The following is a 16,976-nucleotide window of genomic DNA, read 5'->3' as shown; positions in this document are numbered from 1 at the left end:
TTAAGAATAAAGTATTTAGCACAGTTTTTAAGTGTTGGTGATCAGTTGGGCAGTATGATTACCATGTTTAAAAAACAAGACACAGAAACAATTGGAGATTTAGCAAAGTTTTTGTTTTTTGCATTTCAGTTAAGATTGTCAATGTTAAATAATAATGAGGATTAATTGTCGCTGAAGGTTTTGTTGTTGCTGTATTTATTGTTCGGTTGTATGTATATATTAGGCAGCATTGATGTGCAAGATTATAGATAGAGGAAAGCTTGGAACAAACCACTGTGTATTTTGCATACGTTTAAAAATCATGTTTTCTATTTTTTCCTGTGATTCATGTGTACCCCCCCATTGAAAGGGGCTGTAGGCCCATATTCAATTAAACTGTGTCAGTGTCAGTGTCAGTGTCAGTGTCTCTCTCTCTCTCTCTCTCTCTCTCTCTCTCTCTCTCTCTCTCTCTCTCTCTCTCTCTCTCTCTCTCTCTCTCTCTCTCTCTCTAATGCTGTGGGCTCCAGAATCAGTTAAACATTCTGTGGGATTCGTCTAGACGTCTTGGACTTGAAGTTAATTTAGACAAATCTAATAGTGTTGTTTTTCGGAACGGTGGTCACTTGGCCTTGCGAGAAAGATGGGTGTATGGTGGACATCCTATGAGCGTTTTGAACATGTATAAGTATTTAGGAGTATGGTTGTCTACACGCCTGTCCTTCTCTCACACTCTTAATGATTTTGCTACAAAAGGGAAAAAGGGAGTCATTGGTATTTTAAAATGTTTATGGCAACTGGGTGACAGATCTCCAGCTATTTTATTCCAAGCTTTCCGACGCACAGATTCAACCGATGCTGTCATATGGCGCCGAAGTTTGGGGGGTTGAAGCAGACCATACACCTATAGAGAGAGTTCATTTATTCGCACTTAAACGTTTTTTGAATACGAGTATGAGAACACCAAATGCTATGGTCTATGGAGAAACGGGAAGGTACCCCTTGTTTATAAACAGCTTTGTTAAAAGCATTCGTTTTTGGCTACGTATAGTGAGGATGCCACATCATCGCCTTCCGAGCAAGGCGTATAAAGTGCTGAAATATCTCCATGAACAAAATAAGAAAACATGGGCCTCCTCGATCTGTTACACTCTGTACATGTACGGTTTTGATGAAGTATGGGAAAACCAAGGTGTTGGCGATGAGAGGGCGTTCCTAACAGCATTTAAAGAAACACTTATTTCATCCTATATTAAGCAAACCTGGCTTGAAAATGTACAAGGAAGTGAACGTTTCTCTCTGTACAGAACCTTCAAATCAACCCTAACATTATCCAACTATTTAAGTGATTTGAAACATATTAAAGCTAGAAATCTTCTGATTAGACTTAGATTGGGAGTGTCTCCTCTGAAAGTGCATCGATTTCGCTTTAATTTAAATGCAACCTCCGCTGATTTATCTTGTCCATTTAGTTGTGGCAGTGTTGAAGATGAAGTCCACTTTGTTTTAGTATGCCCTAAATATGCTGAGTTAAGAGAATATTATATTCCACGAAAATACACTAGAATCCCATCATTGTTTAAATTAACCATGCTGTTTTCAAACACTAGTATGCCGCTATTGCTACGTTTTTCTACATTTTTCATGAAGGCGCTTACCATTCGTAATCCGTAATCCGTAAACGAAACAGGGCGATACTCCCTTACAAAGCATACACGCGCTCGTAAACATGTATACACTCACAGACACACACCATTCATATGACCACACGCAAACACAAACACCCATGTACGCGCAAGTGTGTGAAAAGCACACCGGAATTATTGGAATAGGATTATATATAATGAGTAGGATGTTCTTGTTTTTGTTTACTATGTGCATTTGTATGCTGGTGCTTGAGATGTGCTCATCTCCATGAAAAGGGTCCAAGGCCTACTCATTAAAACATTGACTTCAGACTTCTCTCTCCAATGCCTTCAAGGTGCAAAGGCACACTCAGCTTCACGTAAACCATCAGTGTCTGGTCACAGACACTGTCAGGCTTTTTCACACAGTACAAACACCCTTTCGTTTAAACACTCACCGCTTGAGAACATCCTAGGTGCCCTCCGTAAAGAGTGAACATTTTTCAAAGAATTTGTTTTTGCGTGGCCAGCCGGATTTACCATGAGACAAATCGGACGCCTCGTTTTGGCGCTAGACCTTACTTTTAAAATCTAAACAATAAATTTACAGCTTGTTACACAAACATTCTTAAATCATAAAAGAATTCTTTTTTTTATCAAGACAAGATCAGTACAATTCGAAGTTTTGAAAGTTCGAAAAAAGGGAGCCTGGAAGCAGATCACGCGAGGTCGTGTTTGCCCAAGCAGACGAATTTTCTGGATAGCGCTTGCTTCTTTGAAGCCAACCGCCGCCGATAAGTTCGTGTGACTCGCAGTCGTTTGTTGTATTTTAGATTCAGAGGTACACAATAACGTGCTATTGCAGATACAGCGAGTCGCATTGAAATCACAAAATGACGACTAAATTGTGGGAGAGAAAAAAGTGGATCACACGGGTCCGCGATGGCTCAAGGGTTAGATAAACCACGAAATCTGGTGTGTGGTTTACACGAGCTAAATAGCCATTCAAAAGAACTGTGTCATTTAATGCTATTAAATGTTATTGCAAGTGTGTTCCATAAGGTAAGAACTGCTTTTTGTCATGAGAAGATTTAAATCGTTCTGTAAACCATTTGAGGCAGACTGGGGCTTTAAACGTTCATCTTTGTAAAAATAAATAAAATAAAGTTCTCTCTCTCTCCCATTTTGTCTCTGTGTCTCCTCCCTCTGTCTCTCTTTCTCCCCCTTTTGAGTCTCCCTCTCTCCCTTCTCGCTCTCTCACACACCCTTTTACACACACACACACACACCCTTTTACACACACACACACACACACACACACACACACACACAGACACACACACACACACACACACACACACACACACATATTCTAGAAAAGAAAAATCGAGAGTATCAAACATTTGGCATTAGCTATTGATGACAAACTGTTTATCAATGCCTTCTATACCTAACGGCGAGAACCCGCAGGGGAAATGCTATGGGCAATTGCGGTCGCTCTATCTACGATCCCGTTTTGATTCATTTCTCGAATTTATCAGAAAGGTGAACTACATTTGTTAAAAAGCCGATTAAACCTCCCACCTTGTTGTTAACCTTTTCAGCTGATCATGACCGCAGGGACACATTGATTTTATTCATCGGCGTTTCGTGACAACAGCAGCATCTTTTGTTTGCTCTTATCACATCGTGTTTCACAATTTGAAAAGGAGGTATTGGACATCATATTTTAATACCACTTGTGCAATGTTTGCAAATGTAGCTCATTTATTCTCGTTGGTTTGTGGAAATCATGAAACAGAAGGATCCATTCACCGAAACGACCTAACACAGCAAAATTGAAACGGTGAATATATATAATATTTTAAAAGCAGTGCCAACTTACGTACTTATTTGGCTATATAACGAACAGAAATGCATCTACAACCTTGAAGAAAGAATCAAAGAAAGAGAAACAATGAAAACGAGTGAATGATTTTCAACTAAAGCAATACAAAGTTAAAAGAGAGAGAGAGAGAGAGAGAGAGAGAGAGAGAGAGAGAGAGAGAGAGAGAGAGAGAGAGAGCGAGGGGGAGAGAGAGAGAGAGAGAGAGAGAGAGAGAGAGAGAGAGAGAGAGGGCGAGAGAGAGAGAGAGGGAGAGAGAAAGGGAGAGAAAGAGGGAGATAGAGAGAAATAGAGAGGGAGAGAAAGAAAAACCGACAGACGGACAGAGACAAACGGACAGCAGACAGCCAGACAGAGAAAAAGACAGAGACAGACAGAGACATTCAAACAAAAAGAAAAATAGACAAAGAAAGATATAAATATTTAAATTAAACAAAACATAGCATTACGATGTTCTTCCTTTACACATCAAGGATTCCCCACTTTATGAAGACAAACGAGTTAACTTTTTAAGTGTGTAAGAGCTCCTTCAACTAGACTCAGATCAGAGACAAACGGTTAAAATATGCATGCACGCATCCCGTTCCATTTCACAAATTGCTACTTCACATAATATGACACGCGCACGCGTTGCGGGAACAAATCATTCAGATGGAAATGATAATGGATTAGTATTTTTCTATATGATGTGCATTGAGAAAGTAAAGGCTGCTAGAATCAATGGGTTTTTATCACGAAAGCGACAGTTATGGCTCGTAAAAGTCGGCCAGTGTCCGTTTGAACAATAATAACAATCAAAACACTATTTATATACATTGTACACAATGAAATAAGACTTTGATTTTTTCACTGGACAACTCTGGCATTTTATACACTATCAACTGGTCACGAATCGCCAGAGCAAGAGAATGCTCAGCTTTAAATGTGATATCACACACACACACACACACACACACACACACACACACACTCATCATAGTGACTCGAGTCGCGCGCGTGCACGCATGCCCACCAGGAACTCATGCCCGCGCGTACACCTGCATGCATGTATAAATATATTGTACTTTATTATATAATCATATTGCTTGCAGTGTGTTGGGTCGTTTGCAAACCATGTACCTCAGTATTCTTTACAGGAAAAGAAAATAAGGAAGTGCGATGTTGTGACATTTTTCAGGAGAGGCACGGTATTTGTTTTATTGCTGTTACTTTCCCCAAACCGGAAAGGCCAGTATTGCACTCCGGACAATTCGCGTGGAACTACGGTCAGGTTGGCGAGCCAGTGTCACGACTTTATGGAGTACTCTGACATTTTAATGAAGTATAGGCTCAGTCAGCGAGACTTTAAAGACAGGGTGCGTTGACATTTTAATGAAGTGTACATCGTCTTAGCAGGAACAGAAGTACAGTTACCTTGGGGTTTTAATGAAGAATGTACTTGTATGTTCCGCTGGTATTCAACACAGAACAGTTGTCAACACTTGTAGGAACTCTAGATTTTGAAAAGAGAAGCTTGCAGAAGATGCCGTTTTTCGTGTGCTTTGGAAGCGTACGCCTTCCGTGTAAGAATATCAATAAGCTATTCTGTACACATGCACGTGTCTATTTGAGGTGAACCTTAACATATATATACATTTCTAAACAAAGTCAACTTTTTAGCCAATGACATTGAGAAATGTGAGCTTCATTAGAAAACACATTTCTGTAGCTGTGCATCCAATAGTGCATTCATAAAATCACTGTAAGTCCAGACTCCGCTGCTAGAAGACCTGACTGAATGCTTGCTATTGAGGTATTAACACCAACTTGAAGTGTCTTTGAAAAATACACCGGCTGTTGATGTAAAGTACTTGTGAATAAACAGTTAAATTTTAAACAGAAACTTGAGAACCTTAGCAAAACAACAATCAGCAACAGACACACAGAACACACACACACACACACACACACACACACACACACACACACACACACACACACACACATATATATACATATATACGCGCGTTCAACACGTCCACATTCTCCTCAACACACACAACCCTTACTCCACCCCCAACAACAACAACAACAACAAAAACAACAACAACAACAACAACAACAACACACACACTCACACACTCACACACCCACACACACACACACACACACACACACACACACACACACACACACTCACACACACACACACACACATACACACACACACATTCTCTACTTACTTGGCAGCAACCGGAGACATTCGTCAACAAGTAGTGGAGAGAGTTCAGTTCAGAATGAAAGAACGAGTAGGACAGTTTGCTGTTAAAACCTTCACCACACACGCGGGGATTCCAGTTCGTCACGTTTATCTGTGGTCACACAAGACTGTTCGCACGTCATAAAGGATTGGTCAATAACAGGTCGAAGCAGCTTTATTTCCTCCAATCACAGACCAAGGCTAGAGACAGAACGTAGAACTGTAGATGCAAGTTTATGAATGAACACCGATTTTATTAAAAAGAGTATATAGAGAGTTGTTAATAGCAACCGTTCGTTGTCATCAAACAAGTGTTGACACACGTCACGAAGGATTGGTCAATAACAGACCGTAGAAGCAGCCTTTTTCCGTCTTTAATCACAGACTGACAAGGCTTGAGTATATATCCCAGTTTGTGAATGAATTCTGTTGTTGTTGTTGTTGTTGTTGTTGTTGTTGTTGTTGTTGTTGTAATGATGTTGTTGTTGTTGTTGTTGTTGTTCGGAAGTCACGGAGGATTGGTCATGAAGCAACAGGTTCAAGCTGATCGTTGTCCTTGCAATCACAGAACACGTCTTCGTTATGTGTATACATGTAAATGTCTGTCTATGAATGAACACAGGTTATTAATGAAAATGGAGATGTTCTATTACTGTAGCAACTGAAAATTGTCGTCCGCACGTCACAGATGCTTCGTCAACAAGCTGTCTTTCTTCCTTAAATCACAGAAAAAGTCTTGAAGGTATTACTATAGATGACATGTTATGATAAGCAATTCATTGTTTCCGTTTGTACAAAAACAAACCCCGGAAAGAAAACCTTTCAAGCAGATCACATCGGGGGGGTTGTTGTTGTTGTTGTTGTTGTTGTTGTTGTTGTGTTTTGTTGTAGCTGCTGCTAGTGTTATTGTTATTGCTGCTGTTTTTCTTGCTGCTACTGCTACTCCTGCTTCCTGTTTCCTTGAAAACTGGAATCGTCACACACAATTCTTGGTCCTTTGATCTGCAGGTTAGTTGCTGCTTCTCATGTGGTACTTACAGACACACACAGACTTAAACAACGGTCTGTAATTTTGTTTTAATTGTTTCCTTGAAAACTGTGCTCAAACACGCACAACGCACAATGTCTGATCCGGGAGGATTCGTTTTGACGAAACGTATCAAGAAGGTGACAAAGTAGCCTCTAAACTGCAGTCAGGTCAGGCAACTATGGAATTCGGTTACTACTGTTGTTCCTTGTTCGCTTGAAAAGTGTGCTCGTCACGTACAATTCTTAATCCTGGGAGGAATGGTTCTGCCGATGCTGATGTTGTTGTTGAAAAACTGCCACCTCACTTGTATCATTACTTTCTTTCGGCTCTTGTCAGTTAGTTGCCTGTGGGACAGCTGTTAACGTCGTTTCTGCTGTGAATCGTTGTTTACAGTCAGAGAGGAGTAGTTCGCTGGTCGTTTAGACGCGGAGCTATGTAGACAATTGCAACGAGGAGGCTGGGAATAAAGTTTACGGCCTTGTCTGTCTCTGCTGTGGACGCCTGCCACACGCGATGTCGGGAACTGAAACAAACGGACAATTGTGGGGTGAGTTTTAAAGTACGTTTGCGGTCATTAAAACGTCAATGTGGTGTTACTGGGTTTCCGTGTGTGTGTGTGTGTTGTGTGTGTGTGTGTGTGTGTGTGTGTGTGTGTGTGCGTGCGTGTGTATTTGAGACTGTGTGCGTGCGTGCGTATTTGTGTGTGCCACGGTGTGTGTGTGTATGTGCGTGCTGTGTGTGTGTGTAGGTGTATGTGTGTGTGTACGCGTGCGAGTGTGTGTATGTGTGTGTGTGTGTGTGTGTGTCAGTGTGTTTGCAAGCGTCTCTATAATTATGTCTCCGTACCGAGTCTGTTTATGTGTTTATGCGTGCGCGCTCGTCGATCTTTACCTGTTAACAGATAATCAAATGTTATCCTCAATCTAATTCACTTTTTACATTTAGTCAAGTTTTGTGTTTTAACATAGAGGGGGAATCGAGACGAGGGTCGTGGTGTATGTGTGTGTGTGTGTGTGTGTGTGTGTGTGTGTGTGTGTGTGTGTGTGTGTCTCTGTGTGCGTGTGTGTGTGTGTGAGTGTGTGTGTGTGTCTGTGTCTGTGTCTGTGTGTGTTTCTGTGTGTGTGTGTGTAGAGCGATTCAGAGTAAACTACTGGACCGATCTTTATGAAATTTGACATGAGAGTTCCTGGGTATGATATCCCCAGATCTTTTTTTCATTTTTTCGATAAATGTCTTTTATGACGTCATATCCGGCTTTTTGTAAAAGTTGAGGCGGCACTGTCACACCCTCATTTTTCAATCAAATTCATTGAAATTTGTGTAAAGCAATCTTCGACGAAGGCCGGACTTCGGTATTGCATTTCAGCTTGGTGGTTTAAAAATTAATTAATGACTTTGGTCATTAAAAATCTGAAAATTGTAATAATTTTTTTTAATATATAAAACGATCCAAATTCACGTTAATCTTATTCTACATCATTTCCTGATTCCAAAAACATATAAATATGTTATATTTGGATTAAAAACAATCTCTAAAAATTAAAAATATAAAAATTATGATCAAAATTAAATTTCCGAAATTGATTTTAAAACAATTTCATCTTATTCCTTGTCGGTTCCTGATTCCAAAAACATATATAGATATGATATGTTTGGATTAAAAACACGCTCAGAAAGTTAAAACGAAGAGAGGCACAGAAAAGCGTGCTAAGCAGCACAGCGAAACTACTACCGTGCTAAACAGGCTTGTCAGTTTCACTCCGTTTTGCACATGCGGCGGACTACGGTCCTTGTAAAAAAATGCAGTGCGTTCAGTTTCATTCTGTGAGTTCCACAGCTTGACTAAATGTAGTAATTTCGCCTTACGCGACTTGTTTAATTTAAATTCTTCAGTTGTTTTTATTCTAATTGGTTGGCAGTGGCAGGGAGACACCAAGAGCCTATTGTTGAAGCAAACCCTGGGGCCACAGTTAAACGTTGACTTGACTGGTTAAAACAATAGCCACAGACTGAACTAAACGCATCTAGAATTCTGTCCTTATTCCCCATTCTTCCAAAAATTGCAGTGTTCACGCTGTGTCGTCAATCAAACGGAGATGGGCTGACCGAAGGGATGATTCGAAAACTAAATCGCATTCTGTGATCCTCACCACAAGTCTTGGCAGACTGTCATCGCAAGCGGCAAACAATTAAAGAAACTGTGTTTTGTGCTGCGTAAATGCTCTCTCTCTCTCTCTCTCTCTCTCTCTCTCTCTCTCTCTCTCTCTCTCTCTCTCTCTCTCTCTCTCTCTCTCTCTCTCTCTCTCTCTCTCTCTCTCTCTCTCTCTCTCTCTCTCTCTCTCTCTCTCTCTCTCTCAGCATACAACAAAATGTGTTCCCTTCTATTTTAAAGTGTGCAAAGGTATTACCACTTCCAAAAAATAAGGATCTTACAGACCCAAACAACTTTAGACCTATTTCCCTCTTACCTGTTCTATCTAAACCCTTAGAAAAGCACATACAAAAACACCTACTGGCATATATGGAACAAATGAATCTGTTTCATTCTTTTCAGTCTGGATTCCGCTCGAAGCATTCCTGCCACACCGCCTTAAGCTCTTTATGCGAGACTTGGCTGTCAGCAATAAACAAAGCAGAAATAACGGGAGCGTTGTTTCTGGACTTTAAGAAAGCCTTTGACCTAGTAGATCACTCACTTCTACTGACAAAACTAAAGTGCTATTTAAAAGACGACTCCGCCTGTGCCTTTTTTGAATCGTATCTTTCAAAACGGAAACAATATGTATCCATTAACTGTAAAACTTCGTCAAACGAGTTTGTCAGGAGTGGTGTCCCTCAAGGGTCTGTATTAGGACCTATCTTGTTCTGTATTTATATAAATGACTTACCCCTTCATGTGTCCGATGAAAAAGTTAGATGTGAGTTCTTCGCGGATGACTCTTCTGTTCACACCAGTCAAAAATCTTTGGAATCCGTCAACTCTTCTCTTCAAACAAGTGTGGATGAAATCACTGAGTGGTGCGTTTCTAATGCAATGATCATTCATCCGATTAAAACAAAGAGTATGGTGATAACCACGAGACAAAAACACCAGTTAAGTCCTTTACTATTACAACTGTCAGTTGGTTCAACTCAAGTGCAGCAAGTTAGGGAACATAGACTATTAGGTGTTACCATTGATCAAGAGTTGAAATGGCAAACTCATTTGAGTAATATTTGCAAAGTAGTATCAAAGAATTTGTACCTGTTATCAAAATTAAGGCATTACGCCGATTCTGAAGCACTCAAAATGTTCTACTACGCCCACATAATGCCTCATATAAACTTCGCTTCGACACTTTGGGATAACTGCAGTGATGTTCATTTAAAAAGACTCAATTCCCTGCATCGCCGAGCTGCAAAACTTATTCTGCATGATTTGAATAGGTCCACGGATGATAAACTAAAGCTCCTAAATTTCCTCCCCTTGAAAGATCAGTTGACGTTAAACAAGGCTGTGTTCATGTATAAAATTCTAAATGACGACTGTCCTAAATATTTGCAATCACATTTCAAACATGCCACAAAAAGATATGGGTCCCAAAAAATCATCCCTCCTATACCTCGCATAGACCTCTACAAATCGAGCCTAGCCTTCTCGGGAGCTTTTCTCTGGAACTCCTTCCCCCAACAGATAAGAAATGCAACTTCAGTGAAATTGTTTAAGAGACAGTCACGTTCACACATCATTCGTGAATGAAATGTCTTGTTCGATTGTTATTTTGTTGAACATTTTGTACTAGTGTTAACGGATGTGTAGCTAATCTGAGCAACTTCATTCTCAAAATGAAAGGCTTAACTATGTCAATGTAATTTTGTAATTTTTGAGTTCTCCTTATATAATTCCTTAACTGCACATAGTATTGCAATCCATACAATGTATTTCTATATCTTATATGATTGAATTTTTATTTGTTATGTCCGTCTGTCTTTATGTGTTGTATAAAGGACAGGTTGGAAGAATAGGCTTTGCCTAAAACCTTTATCCTTTTGTAATAAAGTTCTGAGTCTGAGTCTGAGTCTGAGTCTCTCTCTCTCTCTCTCTCTCTCTCTCTCTCTCTCTCTCTCTCTCTCTCTCTCTCTCTCTCTCTCTCTCTCTCTCTCTCTCTCTCTCTTAAAAGTCTTCGGTACACCGGTACGACACAAGATAACCGAAATAAAACCGGTACAGAAATTTGAACTGGTACACAGCTCTACCAATCACTACAATCATGAGACATAAGAGCTGCACATATAGTACGTGGAAGAGACCGCAATTTGCACAACTGTTTTCCAACAAATGGAACCGTAATCGCGGGATGAAAGCAGATATTATGAAAGTAGGGGAACCAGTAGAACGGAGAGGGGGCAGGGAGGAGAGGGGGTTATTTCGTGAGGGGGTGGGGGGCGGATTTATTGTCCAGGGCACTTAGAACATTAAAGGCATCATGTCAGATAAAGAGATAGGAGGCTTGGACAGCCGAGGCATTCAGACGAACGATTTCTGTGCGTGATCGCTAGGTTTGACCGAGATATCATCGTAACTGTTGTCTTGAACTAAACTTTTCTAGTGCAGACAACAGCTTTTGTTGAGTGCCGCCTTCGTATAGGGGATTCTCTCTGCGGTGCCCCCCCCCCCCCCCTCCGGATCTCTCCCCCGCCCCGCCCCCCCCCCCCCCTCTCTATCTCACGGCTCCCTTACTCTCTGTCACATTGATTTTTACTCACAGTCACCAATCGACCATTCAAACGTTCTGCTACCGCGTCCTACCTTCTATACGCATTATTAGGGATCGCCATTGTGTTAAGGTTTTCACATCTTCAGACCCAAGATTCAAGATTTCACCGGGCCTTCCTTACAAAAACAACTTGAGTAAAATTGCCTCGCAGTGTCAGGTGGTTAAAAACACAAAATACATCACATTGACAAAGAATTGATAAGTGCACTAAAAATCATCCGAATGTTCATAAAGAGTCCCTCGCGAGAAAAAAAAAACTCTTTGGATTCGAGTGCATCTTCATGATATTTTGGTCTTAATGATGTGTCTGTGTGAACAGAGAATGTTGCTACAATACATACGTCACCTCACTAGAGGATATATTATGTAAATGAGGTCGTGTCAAACTAGTCTGGCAGGGACCTGATTTTCCACTGCTCATAATGCCAAAGTCGAAAAGACAAACGTCATTCTGAAAACACTTTTGCGCTTGTTGTTTCCGCTGGAAGAATTTTTAGAACTAACACGTCACGATATACTTTCTAGAGTGATGCCTCTTTGCTTTGACGTCAAAGAATGCACTGACGAGGCTTTGAAAGAGTTCGAGGTTTTATATAAAGAAGCGTCTTCAATTTGGACGCCTCACTCGTTGCTTTCTGAAATATTGAAAAACACGTTTTCCGCCTCGCACACCAATATTTAAAATAGCAACTCCTTTAAATCTGGAACGACACAGCAAGCCATGCAGTATCCCTTATGTATTCATGCGCGGTGCGTCTTCGCCATTTGGTGCAAGCAAGACACAAGTATTATCATGGCAGATGGAGAGATAGCGTGAAGACAGCAAGACGTTCAGACAAATCATTTCTGTCCCTGATCCTAAGCATCGTGGTTGCGATGTCGTTCTGACTGATGTGTCCCGAGCTGAACTACTCCGGCTGCTGAACATGACGGTCTAAGCCAAACACTGGGGCTGGGGTGGGGTGGTGTTGGGGCCGGGAGGCTGGTGACCGAGAAGAGAAGAGAGAGAGAGAGAGAGAGAGAGAGAGAGAGAGAGAGAGAGGGAGAGAGAGAGAGAGAGAGGGAGGGAGGGAGGGAAGGAGAGAGAGAGAGAGAGAGAGAGGGAGGGAGGGAGGGAGGGAGGGAGAGAGTGTGTGTGTGTGCTTGTGCTTGTGCGTGTGTGTGTGTGTGTGCGGCTGATTGGACTCTCCCTCCCCCATGTCTGTCTGTCAGTCTCTCTCTCTATCTCTCTCTCTCTCTCTCTCTCTCTCTCTCAATCCGGCCCCTCTCTCTCTCTTTCTCTTTCACTCTCTCTCTCTTTCTTTCTTTCTTTCTTTTTTTCTTTCCTCTCTCTCTCTGTCTCTCTGTCTCTCTGTCTCTCTCTCTCTCTCTCTCTCTCTCTCTCTCTCTCTCTCTCTCTCTCTCTCTCTCTCTCTCTCTCTCTCTCTCTCTCTCCAAGCGGGGACACAGTCCGGAGCCATCATTCCTGGTAAGGAGATTGCGGTGCAGACAGCAACACATTCAGACAAACGATTTCTGTCCGTGTCGATCCCCTGCTTTCCTGGGCACAGATATCTGCCTGAATCATGCCCTCAACTCTCCGCGCAGGCACCAAACAACAGTGTCCGATATCTCTTTATATCGGCCGATCTCAAAGTATAAGAAAGAATTGTCTTATATGGCATATTTCATTCTCTCAGAAGGTTTATAAATGTTCTCCAGTTTCGCCAAAAGTCTTATCATCTTACTGTTGGTGACAAAAATCCAAAACAGCAGATTTCGACTACTAACGTTCCAAAATCCTGAATTAAAAACACAAGAACGGTGAGTTAATGGAACGATTAATTTTTGACAATATGAGCTGCAATGTATTTGTAATACGCTAACTGTCAGCAGGTGATTACAATCATGTCGAGGAAATGAATATCAACATGAGCCGGCAGTCGGGTGTTGATGATATTTTTGAGACATGTTATCACCTGATAACATTCAGCATATTAGAAATAACAGTTTTATTACTGGCTAATTTTGATTAAAATAATCATCGACGCGAACCTGCGAATAAGATGGAAGGAGCAGTCAAAATGGAGACGGGGTTGAACCAAGGCCGATGTGACCTCATCCACGTGACCTCATGCAGTCGATTACTCACCTGACCTCATGAATATTAACAGCTTTAAAGTTCTCACACAACAATCTCAAACCCAGGTTGAATATGCCTTTCGCTTTGCTTTTTCTTGTCCCTCAAAAAAGGGACAGCGTCAGAATCAACTTCAGACTGTAAGAAAATGATGTAAAACTACATTTGACATAAACTGAGTTATTCAATTTGATTTGATTCTTTCAAACTGTGACTATGCATTTTTCACGCGACCTGATAATGGAAGGGCGCTGGTTCTGTGCGACGCTTAGTTTTCGAGATAGGTGTGACTGACGAAAAACAGGACGTCACATTCCAAATAAGGACGACTATGTTGCAGGTGGAAGCCGCTGAGATTGCGTTTCTTCGGGAGGTTTCCGCAAAAATAAATATTACACGATTTGCGCGAAACAGTTGAGAAGCAGACGATCTCTGAGATCTCTGTTCGTCTCGTGATAACGTTATTTTGTATGATAACGATTCACTTGCAAACTAAAGTATACAATTTGGCGTGTCAGTGGTAAATGTAAATAGAAATGTATAATACAGACAAAGCAAACAAATAAACGTGTTTTTCTCGTGAAAATGTTGCGTTGTGCGGGTGTTTGGGTGGCCACGTGATGTACACAAAGCAAAGTGCGGGACGGACTCTGCTCTGTGCTGTAACACTGGCAAGTTCAAAACACGAGAAAAACGATTTCGTTATGCGGGCAGCCACGGGGGATGTATGTATTTTTCAAATGGTTGTAAAATAAGTCTTGTATTTACCACCGTACTTAGGCCCTGTTCTTTTTTTCGTCACACCTAAAACCGTTATTTCTTGTGAGCGACGCAGCATTATGAGCACATCGTGGCATTCTGAGGAGGATGGTGCCTTGCCATTTTCAGTGTTCACACACTCCCACCGACAAAGTTGTTTTTTCTGTATTTTAACATGGTAAATTGTTTTACTGTTAAAACTAAGAAGTATCATTCGTTATAATAAGTCATCCTGATATTAAAAATGTTTGTTTCTCTTGTTTATGTTTACCGTGGTAACGTTAAGCGAGTCACCTAGAACCAGTCATGATAAGTCAAATAGCGATATGAAGCACTAACTTAATGATGCACTAAAACAAGATATTCGCAAGAACATCGACCAACTGTTGGGCGGGGATGTAGCTCATTCGGTAGCGCGCTGGATTTGTATCCAGTTGGCCGCTGTCAGCGTGAGTTCGTCCCCACGTTCGGCGAGAGATTTATTTCTCAGAGTCAACTCTGTGTGCAGACTCTCCTCGGTGTCCGAACACCCCCGTGTGTACACGCAAGCACAAGACCAAGTGCGCACGAAAAAGATCCTGTAATCCATGTCAGAGTTCGGTGGGTTATAGAAACACGAAAATACCCAGCATGCTTCCTCCGAAAACGGCGTATGGCTGCCTAAATGGCGGGGTAAAAAACGGTCATACACGTAAAATTCCACTCGTGCAAAAAACACGAGTGTACGTGGGAGTTTCAGCCCACGAACGCAGAAGAAGAAGAAGAAAGACCATAAATGAGAGAAACTTATCTTAAAATGTTTTGGGTCCAATCACAGTCGAAATCAATTCAACACACACACAGATTCCCACACACAGATTCACACACACACACACGCACACACGAAATGCAGTCATACTTAATACAAATTAAGAATAATAAACACAGAAAGATGTTAAGCAGATTAAGGACTAGCACACATTGTCTAAAAATTGAAAGTGGAAGACATCAGAATATCCCTAAAGAAAATCGTCTTTGTATTGAATGCAATGTCATAGAAGATGAAATACATTTTCTAGATAAATGCAATAAATATGTTAAATTAAGGGATGAATTTAAAGAAGATGCTTCACATATCAATATGAAATATGCTAACAAAAATCCAAGTAACTTATTTTTAGAAGACGAAGTTCAAGTTCGTCTTGGCAAATTTGTTACGGATTGTTTTAGCATTGTATAATGCATTATTATTATTTGTTGTTTGTTGTGTCAATAACTTTACTGGTTCATGACAATAAACATTATTCTATTCTATATTCTATTCTATTCAGCCACACATACACAGACACACGTGACACATACCGTGGCACACACACACACACACACACACACACACACACACACACACACACACACAAACACACATAAACACGCACACACGAACATTTACTTTTGGGTTTTCTCCAAGATACACGTGTGCATGCACACAATTCTTCCCCAGCTCTTCGAGTGAAAAATAAAGCAATTTATCGGCAGTAGATCGTGTTGTCTGCTTCCTTATACATCACGATTTTTAATCAATATGGCGCCGAGAATATCTTATACAACGGCCGCTGCGTGTCTGCCAGAGTTATTTACGTCTTCTAAGTTACATGGTGACCCAACAGAAGTTCAACCCACACTAATGCTAATTGGTTCTACATCTGTTAACCGATTCACTTCATGTTTGGTACTCATTAACTTCAGCTTATGCGTTACCAGGCCACACATTGGTAAATGTCGAATTTAGGGATGGACTCAACAGAACGAGGTTTGAAATTAAACTGTAGCCTAACTAAATCGATGATGTAAGCCCTTAAGATCTCTCTCTCTCTCTCTCTCTCTCTCTCTCTCTCTCTCTCTCTCTCTCTCTCTCTCTCTCTCTCTCTCTCTCTCTCTCTCTCTCTCTCTCTCTCTCTCTCTCTCTCTCTCTCTCTCTCTGCGGAGTCTCTCTCTCTCTCTCTCTCTCTCTCTCTCTCTCTCTCTCTCTCTCTCTCTCTCTCTCTCTCTCTCTCTCTCTCTCTCTCTGCGGAGTCTCTCTCTCGTCCTCTCTTTTTCTCTCTCTCCCTCTGTCCCTCTTTTTACATTTAGTCAAGTTTTGACTAAATGTTTTAACATAGAGGGGGGAATCGAGACGAGGGTCGTGGTGTATGTGTGTGTGTGTGTGTGTGTGTGTGTGTCTGTCTGTCTGTCTGTCTGTCTGTCTGTGTGTGTGTGTAGAGTTCTACAGACTAAACTACTGGGACGATCTTTATGAAATTTGACATGAGAGTTCCTGGGTATGATATCCCCGGACGTTTTTTTCATTTTTTCGATAAATACCTTTGATGACGTCATATCCGGCTTTTTGTAAAAGTTGAGGCGGCACTGTCACACCCTCATTTTTCAATTAAATTGACATGATTGAAATTTTTGGCAAAGCAATCTTCGAGGAAGGCCGGGGTTTGGTATTGCATTTCAGCTTGGTGGCTTAAAAACTAATGAGTGAGTTTGGTCATTAAAAATCGGAAACTTGTAATTAAAATCATCTTTTTATTAAACGATCCAAAAACAATTTCATCTTATTCT

General features: G+C 41.1%; 1 protein-coding gene across 1 annotated transcript in view; it reads right to left on the bottom strand.

Moving 5' to 3' along the window:
• The window catches only part of LOC138966978 (dentin sialophosphoprotein-like), a 37,933-nt gene that overhangs the window by 7,841 nt on the left and 13,116 nt on the right, over positions 1 to 16,976 (bottom strand). The window contains exon 2 of the mRNA XM_070339392.1: positions 5,709 to 7,278. The gene's annotated coding sequence lies outside the window, so the exon portion shown is untranslated. The remainder of the gene's footprint in view (positions 1 to 5,708; positions 7,279 to 16,976) is intronic.

The sequence above is a fragment of the Littorina saxatilis genome, linkage group LG5 (genome assembly GCF_037325665.1).
Source record: "Littorina saxatilis isolate snail1 linkage group LG5, US_GU_Lsax_2.0, whole genome shotgun sequence".
NCBI lineage: Eukaryota > Metazoa > Mollusca > Gastropoda > Littorinimorpha > Littorinidae > Littorina > Littorina saxatilis.
Note: the sequence above shows the minus strand (reverse complement) of the source record. Positions and strands in the feature narration are given on the sequence as shown.